The 13,354-nt window shown below is 34.9% G+C and overlaps 1 non-coding gene across 1 annotated transcript; it reads left to right on the top strand.

The window, feature by feature from the left end:
• Window positions 1-12,779: 12,779 nt before the first annotated feature.
• Window positions 12,780-12,852, top strand: Trnat-ugu. Its single transcript has one exon. It is a non-coding gene; the product is annotated as a tRNA-Thr (tRNA).
• Window positions 12,853-13,354: the final 502 nt, after the last annotated feature.

The following is a 13,354-nucleotide window of genomic DNA, read 5'->3' on the forward strand; positions in this document are numbered from 1 at the left end:
AATCCGAGATTAGAGACGCTTATTTGCGATCGAATGACAGCTTATACTATAATACACACACTAATAAAGGACGTTGTGTAGAAAGAGACATTTAAGGAACGATTCATTAAATGTATGGAAAAATCGTGAAAAGTGAGATAGCTGCTCATCGCTATTGTGTTACTTTTTTACGCCGAGTTAAACGGGTCTGAATAAGTCTATGACATTGACATTTGACAATCATTTTGAAGTTATATTTTTTCGTTTGAAAACAATCACAGTCTACAGAAATTTCTTTAAATTATTTTTATATTCCTTTCATGTTTCTTACATTTAAGTATATACAAAAATGGGATTAAATAAAGTTTGGCAGTGATTTATTCGAGTTACATCATTTAATATCACGAATACAAACAAAAAAGCCTTTTCAAAAACCGATACTTGCCGATTCGAGGGGATGAAAGATTTCTGAACGCATTAACACATCGTAATATAAAAAATATTAAGCATAGACAACCTATCGTACGGCATACACAATACCTATTTTTCAATTACACATCGTGGCGCGTGTATGAAACGCGTTTGTGTTTAGAGCTTGTTTTGACAACACGCGTTTACGGTGTGTTATCGCGAGTAGCATAGGGAATCAACCTACTGCTCCATACTTATTGTTAAACGCTCTTTTTACAGTAAACATTATATTTGCAAAATAATTACAGAATACAATTTTAGACATTTTTTGACAACGTCCAACCAGAGAGAATAATAATAGAATAGTCGTCGCGTGACATATCTTCTCTTCTGCCAGCCTGCCCGCGCAGCCGAATACTTCCGGAAACGCCCGATGTCATCGGCTAGGATAGCGGCGCGTAACATCGGCCATCCTGCAAAGTGAATACCAAAGTTATTCACAAAAATAAATTTGAGAAAGCAGAACTCAATCGAGTACTTATATTTTAACATACATTTACCAGTAAATCACTAACTATTTCTGATCGATTAACCCTTTAATAAACCAATAAAGTCTTGCGTATCCACAATATCCAACAACTTATCCATTTTGCAATTAACTTTCACGCTATATGTGTATATAATTTATTTTTCGATAGTACCTAAACTCCGTTTCCTTACTTCATTCCCACCTACTAAAGACTTTCATTTTATTTATCCAAGGTTTACATACAGTTAATACTGAATACTAATAGCAATCATAGAAAGCTGAGAGCCAAACTTAAGTTTTTTAAAAAAACACCCAGAACAATTAGACCTTTCAAAGCAAAACCTCAAATTAGTAAGACAGCAGCAAATAAAAAGGAATGAGAAGCACAACTAAAGAACTTCATAGAAGTCGCAAAGGAAGTTAACACACAAGATGATATAACACACAATAAGGACTTATAAGCAGAAGATTCATACATATTAATAAGCATACGCAACATAAACCAACTCAATCAAATCAATTAATCAAATGGTTTACGAGCAACACAGCATAAAGGCAAGAAGCGTTAGAAAAGTCACTGAAATTAATAAAATATTTAAAACTAACATGCGGAAGATTGCCATGCTTCCAGATTATAAACACAGAAAAAATGCATTCAAACGACCAGAGGCATTAAGAAAAAGACGGGAAAATACAGATAGCGAAAAGAGATTAGATCCCCAGCATGAAGGATAAAAACAGCATAATAGAAACCACAATACGAGAGTCTTTATCAAAGCTACTAAATGCATCCAAGAATTATACACATGCAGAAATACTACAGAAACAACAGATCCGACCATTAAAGAACCGGTACCAGATACAATTACTGAAAAATAAAAATAATCAAATAAAACTCCAGGTGCAGAGAACATCAGCAATGAACTTTTCATCGAGAACAGGGACATTATTAATACCTACACTCACATAGTTATTGACTGAGGTCTTAGAGAATGAATTAATTTCAAGTCAGTGGACAACAATTACTATTATACGACTACACAAGAAAATTTAAAAGAACAACATATTTTTTTTTTAATTATTAGCTCTTCTAACCTAATCGATAACATAAGATGTACAGACTCCAAATTAAGAACGGATACATTAGCAACAGAACTGGGTGCACGACTTTCGAGAAGTGAACTCTACAAGCAAAAAAAGTAAATTAGGAAACAAGTTACATTGTGTTTGAATTAGTAATAACGAATTAGTTGAAGTCACAAATTAAAGACAGAATTTATTATTCCAAGTTTCTTAATCTGAGGTACTTTACCGCTAAAATACTAATTTCTTGAAGCATATTATTGTGGACTGATACATTCGCCACAAAGGCAACTGAACCATAATTGATTCGCCGTGTTGGCAAGTTGAAAGTCACTCTGTTATGGAGACGGTTGCCAAAACGAGAATCAGCAAAATTAAGTTTCATTAGCAAAACAGAGTTATCAATGTCACCGTTAACCCATTTTTGTAACATAAAAAAATGATATCTGCCATCTTGCGTCTTTATTCGAGAAAACTGATTTTAAATTGAGCAAGTCTAGATTCATAGATTTGTAAGCTGTGGCAGTGGTTATTCACGTGTGAAAAAGGATACAGAAACTGCTTCCGGGCTCTCTCACCAATCTTTGAATATGTTCGATGAATGACGGACTCCAGAGAGCATAGCAATATTCAAGATCAAATCGGACGAAACAACTAAAAAGACGACAGAGATGTCGGGATCTTCAAAACTTTCGTTTGTTATAACAGAAAACCAATTGAAAGCGCAGCCTACCCCGTAACTATGAGTCGAATAGTCAGTTAAGCCACGCGTGTCAAGACACTTCCTAAATGGGAATATTATTTGAAATATAAAAAAAAAACACTAAGAAGACTATAAATCTTAACAGTTTGAATAAATAACTATAGGTCTACAACTCATGCTCATGTCAAATATCTATAAAGTCCTCGCTAAAGTGATTCTATATCGCAGGCATAACCAAGACACTGGACCAGATTCAACTAAGAGAACCAGCAGGCTTAACCGTAACCCCAGTGTTTATAAAAAACTGTCACTGGCGATCGAAGCCGATGTGGAGACATGGGATTTACAATTACACTATTCAAGTACAGCGTTAGCTACACGCGTATGTTCCGCTTATATAAACAACCAGCACAGAGAGAACATGGCCAACATGGAATAAAAACAACTACAGCAATTTTCATATGCATTATACAATATTGGCAACCCATCGGAACCAGAAGATTTGTACATAATTTTCGTTAAATGTCAATTTTGCATTCCGTAAATTGGGCTCCGTAAATAGTATCGATACTGAAGCACACATCCGTCGCTACTTCTACCGAATATGTTTCAACTTTTTTTTATTATTATAACACTACTTGTAATTTCTTGCCATATAATTACATATATACAAAATGGCAATAACTGAACTCTAAATATACTTTTTTTAACTATTGATTAAAACATCAGCTTCTGATGACCCACTAAAATCAGAAGACATTCATCTTCGAAGTATCATCATAATATGCATTCCTTGTACATGTCTGCTCGACAAAACCACGGTTAAAATATTTCTACAACACAACAGGTTAATAGAAAAGAACTTATCATAAGCAGTACAATAGATGTCAGTCGTAAGGTTGTATCTGATATTTTACTATTTTTTTTTTCATAGTGTTATTACCAACAATAAACCATCACCACCACCATGGTACACTTCAAAATTGCAAGAATACTCAAAGACAAATACAAATGTTTTTGCAATCTCAGATTACCATTCCCATTGTTTATCAAAAAATTGAGCGAAGGTTTACCAAGCTGAGTGTTATAGCTAGTACGGCAACACAATCCAGTATACCATTTCAGAGTCACCATATTGCACCCTTATTCATTCGCAGAAATATTGCTCATATATTGTACCTTATTAATATACTTAGAGAGCATCAATTGTTCAGAGCCATTGCGTAAGTGCTATATAAGAATACCAAACATTTCAATTAATAAGCCAGTGCTTATCAATTTATCCATAGTCCAAGTACAGACAGAATAGTTTTTTTTATATCATGCTCCAAACCAGATCAGTGAGCGTATCTGAAAAAAAAAAGATATGTATGTTATATTATATTATTATATTACATTTCTAAACAACAACGTTTGCTCTGTCTTATTTTCTTTACTCTGTTTTCCTAAATTGCATTTATACATCAACACAGTTGACTGGATTTTGGAAACTCGTATACCACAAATCACATAATATTGTACTCCTGCCGTATATTGTAGCACTTAATCTCTTTATGTCAGACTGTAAGCTTTCCATGTAAGATTAATGAATTCACACATATTATATATAGTTTATAATTAAATATAAACACAAACACAAAACCAGAAACAGAAATAGAAAAACAGAAAAGAAATTAAGTAAAACAGAACGAATGAAGCAGATCAGTAACATAAAGCAGTCAAATCAAACAGAGTATGTTCTGATGTAGTGTTACCAGGTGTCCCGAAGTGCGAGGAATATCCGGGTTATCAGAGTTCTGGAGACATAGGTTTGGTTTATAATTTGCGACTGATTGAGACATTAAATATCCCGAAAATCAATAAATTTATCAAAAGACATTATTATCAAAAAAATAAACAACGCATCACATCACTAGCCCTGTAGGTATAGTTTTATTTTGTTCTGTTGTTTAGAGACGCGACTGTACCGTGATCTATGATTCGATGTTAAAACAGAAATTACAATTAAAACCAACATTAGCATGACTTGCAGTAATTTTTTTTTTGTGTCTCGACCTTCAACCTGGATCCCGATTTGTTTTACCTGTTGCCCGATATTAAATAAATAGGACCTAGTAACACTAATCAGAATGCTCATGGCTACAGACAGAATATGATCAGAAGGTACATGACCACAGACAGAATATGATCAGAATGCTCATGGCTACAGAAAGAATATGATCAGAATGCTCATGACTACAGACAGAATATGATCAGAATGGTCATGGCTGCAGACAGAATATGATCAAAAGGCTCACGGCCACGGACAGATCAGATTAAATAAAATAAACAGTTACGCATATTCGCATTGTCAGCCTGAAGTGTTGCGCCACGGATTTGACTTCACATGACTCCAGTCATTCCTCTCTCCAATGATTTAGTTTCTAAGAAAACACCCTCTCCAGTGAGCCAAGCAGCAGGCATAACAAAGTTTTTGTTATGAATGTCGTGAATCGTAGTAATGTACAAACATCAATTCCATAGGCATTCACAACATATTTACTTCAACAGACGTAGACGTTTGCCATGGTAACTAAAATCTGAGAATCTGATAATTTTAATTTTGGCATTCAATGATTCATCACAGATTTATTCCGATATTTCTCTTCACATTCGAATTCAATGTAACTTCAAATTATCATTTGTATAATCCCACTTCTGAATGTTAAACGCTCTTTTTACAGTAAACATTATATTTGCAAAATAATTACAGAATACAATTTTAGACATTTTTTGACAACGTCCAACCAGAGAGAATAATAATAGAATAGTCGTCGCGTGACATATCTTCTCTTCTGCCAGCCTGCCCGCGCAGCCGAATACTTCCGGAAACGCCCGATGTCATCGGCTAGGATAGCGGCGCGTAACATTATCGTCAATACCTTATAATAACAATAATGTTTCTGAAGAAACAAAAGATCCTCAATAATCGAACGTACTATGATAAGGAAATATTGACCAAAGTTAATTTTCTCTATAATATTTAGTTGAAGAAAACAATTATTATTACTTACCTATTTATTTATTGTATTTGTTTCATTTATTTTATAAATTGTATTTATATTACTTGTTTTATTTAATTATTAATATTGCTTAAATAGCTTTTAAAGCTAGTTTTTATGATTCGATTATGCTTTTTTTTAAGAATTTCATTTTTAAGTTATTTCTTCGAAGATTCCAAAGCAAAAGAAGCTGATTCCGAAAAACGCTGTTCAAAAGGAATAAAGATGTTCAGAAGATTAATTAGAAAGAAAAAGTCTATAATATAGTAGAGTTAAAAATCAATGAGAGGTTGAATCATAAAAGTAAAGGATTACTCATTTTTATATTTTTAGATTGTTTTTATTGCTTACCATTTAATGTAAGAGAGATTTCTACAAAGGAATATACAGTAGAGTAATAAAAGTTAATTTAATATAATAATTTTGTAGTCAAAAAGAGAGTACCTAATAAAAATATTAGTTTTTAACTTTTTAAAAGTCTTTTATTTCAACTTCTACCATAGTTACAGCATTTTATTGACGTTTAAGTATAGTCTGTTCCATTGCTTACAGCATTTTAAAATAGAGAGTAAGCTAATTACAACGTTCATGCTTTCCCAAAAAACGTGACAAAATGAATCTTTCATACTTTGTCTAATATGGTTACAGCGTTTGCAAGGTCTCAAAAAAAGGTTCTATTAGCTGTAACCCATATTAAATCTTGTCCAGGGAACTTTAGATGAAATAGCTAATGACCATATTATAGCTGAGCACAAACTGCACAACTTTGCTAAAAACCGCAAGCTTGTAGGTGTAACGGTTCACGAGTTATGATTTTTTTTTCTAAAATTTCAAAAGTTTTTTGGCTCTGGTGTAAAGTTCATACTTTCAGGGTTACAGCGTTTATGCTTTCTTGCGTCGACATGTATTTTTACGTCACTTCCAAAAGATTAGACAAAGACACCGCGCTGCGTGTGAAAGAGACAACAATATCGCGAGGGAAGCTATGCGCGGCCGGGTTCACTTCGATTATAAAGTTATTTTATAATCGTTACAATTTAACGAATTGATAATATGAACTATGTACCGTTATCGTTGAAGTAGTGATTTAATTGAATAAGTATAAGATGACATGTTTGAGTATACTATTATTATTCTAGTTATATCGTTGTTTTTCTTTTATTATTTTTAATTAATTTACGAAAGGCAACCCGGTAGGAATCGGCTTGTATGGACGCTTCGCCACTGCAGTCTTCAGTAAAATGCCGTGAGCATAATATAACCCACTGTAGGTACTGACGGGAACCAGGTCCCTAGTCTTGTTATAACAATCCATCTCTTTTTTTATATCTGGAAACTTCAACACAATATTATCAGCTATTCTTACAATAAGAGAGGTTAGAAATAATAATAATAATAGCAGGCAGATGATCTTTTGTTCCCTAATGGTCCCTTGGATATTTGGGTATTAATGAGAGTACAAAAAAAATTATTATGAACCTTATAAACACACGTTCTGATGACGTTGCAATGGACATTGCTTAACATTGAATTTCTTAACATTTTCGCTTATAACTTTTTTATTTATAGTTCTACGACAAAAGTTACTAGACCAAAGTTGTAGAGAATTTAATTTGCAACAAAAAATGTTCATACAATTTTTTTTGTCAGATAAATAGTTTAAGAGATACATCGTAAAAACCAATTCAACCCCTATTTTCAAGATGGCGGCCGTGGGACAAGGGTGGCGACCCCACAAACTTGGTTTTAGCTTTAGACTGACCCCCCCTACACTTCAAAAAAATAAAATTGCGTCCTCTAAAAAACGCAAGGTAAGGCCTAAAAAATGTAACATTTCAATGGACTATTTGGCTTTGGCTTGGCTTAACACATGGCTGGCTTTCCATATATATTATAATTCTCTTTGTGGCTGGCTTTGCTTGGCATGTGCTGTGTTTTTACACTTACTATTATATAATGCTGAAGAATTTGTATGTTTGAATGTGCTAATCTCAGGAACTACTGAGCGGATCATCAATAAAAAATGTTGCGAAAACAGGAAAAAATATTCCATTTGAGTGCTTCCGTTTGCACTGCGTATACGGTTAGAGTTGCGCAACAAATATGTATGACGAAATTTTTCCCCTTCAAATGTTCTAAAAGAAATATTATAAATCAAAGTCTGTCTGAACGCGATAAACTATATAACTATCCTAAAAAATAAAACAAAGACTTCGATGAAATGTGGTATTGAATTAGTTTGAGGAACGACCTAGGTTACTTTCTATCCCGGGATAATATGGCGGCATTTTTATCCTGGAAAAACTATTATACGCGGCGAAACCGCGGCCAATATGTTATGTAATTTCTGAAGATATACTTAATATTGTGTCCGGATGACGAGTGTAGCACATACTTGATTGTCTTTTAAGTTTTATCATAGATAGAGGAACCTGATGATACAAGGGTTCGCGAGTTGCGGTTCTTGGTGGCGCTAATTTTGTGGATATGGGCAAGAAAACTGAGACAAAAGATTAAAGTACGAAATAAACATCAGTTATAATAATGTAACAAAAAAAAATTAACAGTTTAGTAACCGGACATCAAGACGAATTTTTGACCAAAAGTTTTTACCAGTTGGTAATAAGTCGCTGTCTTATTTGGAATGTCCGTGCAACAAGCTGTTACAGCGCCCTTAGATTAATATCTATAATATGTTATTATTGTATTAATATACAATAATAACATATTTAAAGAAAATATGCTAATACGGGCATTAAAGGTGTGCAAATAATTGCAATAATATGAAGTGTTTTGCTATTTGACGGTGGATTGAGTAACCATTGAATGAGTGCAAAATTTTTGTATGACAATCTTCCCAATGTCCACTCTATATAATCTTAGAACTCTGTAATATAAGCACATTAAACAACAATGAAAAAGAAAACCAACACTCAAGCGAACATTAAAAGAAATATATATACTTAATATGTATCCAAATATGTGTACTTATAATAAAGCAGAAATGTATTTCATTGTGACATTACTTAATATTCTATCTCATAAATACAGAATTACCTCCATGTATTTTACATTAAGTACCTAAAATCATATGTATAAAATTCTGAAATAGTACATGCAGCATCAATGCTGGAATTGTTGCGTCCTTTACAGTTCGTGTGGCGTAGCGTGCGTTGTTGCCGTCGAAGGCACCGGTAGAGATATAAAATGGAAAGTTTACTAAATTAGAGTCACGCGTACTGTAGGCCTTCCTTCTCTCCCAACATGTTACGCCACTAAAGTATTCCTAAAGACCGCATTTCTAAAGGTTACCTATTTTAAATTTGGAGGTAGTAAAAATATCATTATATTTCGACAGTATTTTGCTATGTTTACTTAGGTGGTTTAATTTTTTTTGTGTTATTAATAGGTATTCAAGTCAGGTGCAATATGCCGAAGGTCATCATCAAATTCTGGCGGCTCAACGCCGGGTTGTAAGGCACGGTGACCCTTCCATTAACACCCCCCCCCCCACGAACGAAGAGGGGGGCGACAGCACTTTCGTCAAAAAAACAAAATAAGTTCATTGTTCATGACATGACGAGGCGGACAAGAACGCGAAGTATTTAATCGTCAGCCGGCCTTGGTGACCTAAATAATAATATGAATCTTCATATAACAGCAAATATTTTTTTTAAATCGTCTTATACATAACTAGCTGACCCAGCGAACTTCGTACCGCCTAACAGTCAATGTGTGTCGTGTTACCTTTTAGCTGAACTAATTTAGGCTTTGAAGAATGTAATACAATGATACAATATAATAGACATATAAAAGTATATTATTATGATGAATGAAGAACGATGATGAATACATACAGAATGAGAATAAAAATTAAAAAATAATAATTAAGTACTTCAAACACATGTCAGAAAAAAATGATTGAAGACTATGTTGTGCAGATTGGGATACACTCCAATAATGGCGATTTGACTTTACCACTAAGGCAGCACAAACCAGGCGTTTCACCAGCAAACTTCAATGCGCCACAATGCTGGCAAACAACGTCCATTGGACTAATGCAAACTAAACGATGCAAGCTGTAGTCGATGGTGCAATCATATAGAAACGCTGCTCGATTCAAATCAATACTTGAACCATTTCTTCTTGCACTTCGAAGTTCCTCTGTTCATCTGAACGATAAGCTCGACGATTTCTCGTTTCTAACCTAGCCGTTTCACCGGCTGCCTCTCTTTGCTCTTGTGTTTGAGAAGCACGAATTAAGGCCCTTCTTTGTTCCATACTAACGTGGCGTTCTTCTCGTGCAATTTCTCGTTCTTTATCAGATAATTGACTCGCGATATTCCGTTGCCTAATTGCATTACGGCTCCGCTGGGAAAGATTAGATCTTCTAGGACGCGGCATTGTTACTAATAGTAATACTGAATATGCACTCGCACAAAACCACATAAAATCACCAAATATAATAACAGTGACAGACAACAAAGAGAATATAATCACTACGTTTTAACAGACAATAGCTTATCAAGAAAAATCATAGACAACCTATAAAAAGACATTTACACTTTTGTTAACCTGTAGAATAAATCTTAGGTATTATTCCGAGCTACTTTAGATTTTTCTCGATTTGTCTATACACTTCTATTCGAGATGGTCCCTCTCTCCTCCACCCTATTCCTTTCCCTCTCTTACCATTTACAGCTAACTAGCTTTTGCCCGCGGCTCCGCCCGCGTTATAAAGTTTTTCAGGCTAAAGTTTTCCGTTATAAAAGTAGTAGTTTCCCGGGAGCCTCTCAAACTGTCTCCATACCAAATTTCATCTTAATACGTTGGGTAGTTTTTGAGTTTAACACGTTCAGGCAGACAGATGCAGCGGGGGACTTTGTTTTATAATATATTTTTTAGAACTTTTTAAGAGGAATAATCCCGTCATACATCATTGTTGCATAACTTTAATCGTTTACGCAGGGCACGCAACGGAAGCTTTCAAAACTAATAATTTTTCCCCGTTTTTGCAACATGTTTCATTACTGCTCCGCTCCGATTGATCATAGCGTGATGATATATAGCCTATAGCACTCCAGGAACAAAGGGCTATCCAACACAAAAAGATTTTTTCAGTTCTAACACGGTAGTTCCTGAGATTAGCCATTACTGCTCCGCTCCTATTAGTCATAGCGTGATGATATATAGCCTATAGCACTCCAGGAACAAAGTGCTATCCAACACAAAAATATGTTTTTCAGTTCGATCTGATAGTTCCTGAGATTAGCCATTACTGCTCCGCTCCTATTGGTCATAGCGTGATGATATATACCCCATAGTACTCCACGAACAAAGAACTATCCAACACAAAAATATTTTTCAGTTTGAACCGGTAGTTCCTGAGATTAGCCATTACTGCTCCGCTCCTATTGGTCATAGCGTGATGATATATACCCTATAGCACTACACTAATAAAGTGCTATCCAACACAAAATGAATTTTTCAGTTAGTAGAGGTAGTTCCTGAGATTAGTCATTATAGCGTGATGATATATAGCCTATAGCTACACTAATAAAGAGCTATCAACACAAAAATTTTCAGTTCGAACCGGTAGTTCCTGAGATTAGTCATTACTGCTCCGCTCTATTGGTCATAGCGTGATGATATATAGCCTATAGCACTCCACGAACAAGGGCTATCAACACTTTTCAGTTTGGACCGGTAGTTCCTGAGATTAGCCATTAGCCTTACATAATTCCTATCCAACGCAAAAAGAATTTTTCAATTTGGACTGGTAGTTCCTGAGATTAGCGCGTTCAAACAAACAAACAAACAAACTCTTCAGCTTTATATAATAGTATAGATATGAGTATGGTGTACTACCGTATGATGGACGGTGTGGCTCAATCTATACTATTATATAAAGTTGAAGAGTTTGTTTGTTTGTTTGTTTGAACCCGCTAATCTCAGGAACTACCAGTCCAAATTGAAAAATTCTTTTTGCGTTGGATAGCCCTTTGTTCGTGGAGTGCTATAGGCTATATATCATCACGCTATACCCAATAGAGCGGGGCAGTAATGGCTAATCTCAGGAAATACCGGTCCAAACTGAAAAATTCTTTTTGTGTTGGATAGCCCTTTGTTCGTGGAGTGCTATAGGCTATATATCATCACGCTATGACCAATAGGAGCGGAGCAGTAATGACTAATCTCAGGAGTTACTGGTTCGAACTGAAAAATTCTTTTTGTGTTGGATAGCTCTTTATTAGTGTAGTGCTATAGGCTATATATCATCACGCTATGACCAATAGGAGCGGAGCAGTAATGGCTAATCTCAGGAACTACCGGTTCAAACTGAAAAATATTTTTGAGTTGGATATACTGTAGTTCGTGGACTACTATGGGGTATATATCATCACACACCTATAGGAGCGGAGCAGTAATGGCTAATCTCAGGAACTATCAGATCGAACTGAAAAAATATTTTTGTGTTGGATAGCACTTTTGTTCCTGGAGTGCTATAGGCTATATATCATCACGCTATGACTAATAGGAGCGGAGCAGTAATGGCTAATCTCAGGAACTACCGTGTTTGAACTGAAAAAATTTTTTGTGTTGGATAGCCCTTTGTTCCTGGAGTGCTATAGGCTATATATCATCACGCTATGACCAATCGGAGCGGAGCAGTAATGAAACATGTTGCAAAAACGGGGAAAAATTATTAGTTTTGAGAGCTTCCGTTGCGTGCGCTGCGTAAACGATTAAAGTTATGCAACAATGATGTATGACGGTATTATTCCTCTTAAAAAGTTCTAAATAATATATTATAAAACAAAGTCCCCTGCTGCATCTGTCTGCCTGAACGTGTTAAACTCAAAAACTACCCAACGTATTAAGATGAAATTTGGTATGGAGACAGTTTGAGAGGCTCCCGGGAAACTACTACTTTTATAACGGAAATATTAGCCTGAAAAACTTTATAACGCGGGCGGAGCCGCGGGCAAAAGCTAGTAATAGATATAGACAAAACGAATGTGAATCTAAAGTAACTCGGATAGCTCAGAAGGAAGAGCAGTTGACTTGTAATCAAAAGGTCCTGGGTTCGAGTCCCGGTCCGAGCTATTTTGGATTTTTCTCGATTTGTCTATACACTTCTATTCGAGATGGTCCCTCTCTCCTCTACCCTATTTCTTTCCCTCTCTTACCATTTACAGCTAATATGCGTCTTGTTCTTTTTTTCTAAAAAATTGAATAATTAATAAATAATTTACACAAATTAATGTCTAAAACAAACAAATATAACAGTACCTAAACTTTCGAGACATTTTACACAAAATAAATTTCTGAACGCACACATGAATAGTTGTTACCTCAGGTTGTTACAGTATTTGACAGGATTGGACAACAAATGTTTGACATGTAATAAACAAAATGAGCATTTATTGAAACAATTAAGTATTACACATATCGAGTTTTCATTGTTTTTAAGATGTATTCTGCTATTCGGGGCGGAGACAAATCCAACGAATCAATAACCATGAAAATTGGTTCAGCAGATCTCGAGTTATAAGTGTTGTAACAAACCCGTCTTTGTTTTATATATATAGATGGAAGTGCAATAGA

This window comes from Manduca sexta, chromosome 24 (assembly GCF_014839805.1).
Source record: "Manduca sexta isolate Smith_Timp_Sample1 chromosome 24, JHU_Msex_v1.0, whole genome shotgun sequence".
Classification (NCBI taxonomy): Eukaryota; Metazoa; Arthropoda; class Insecta; order Lepidoptera; family Sphingidae; genus Manduca; species Manduca sexta.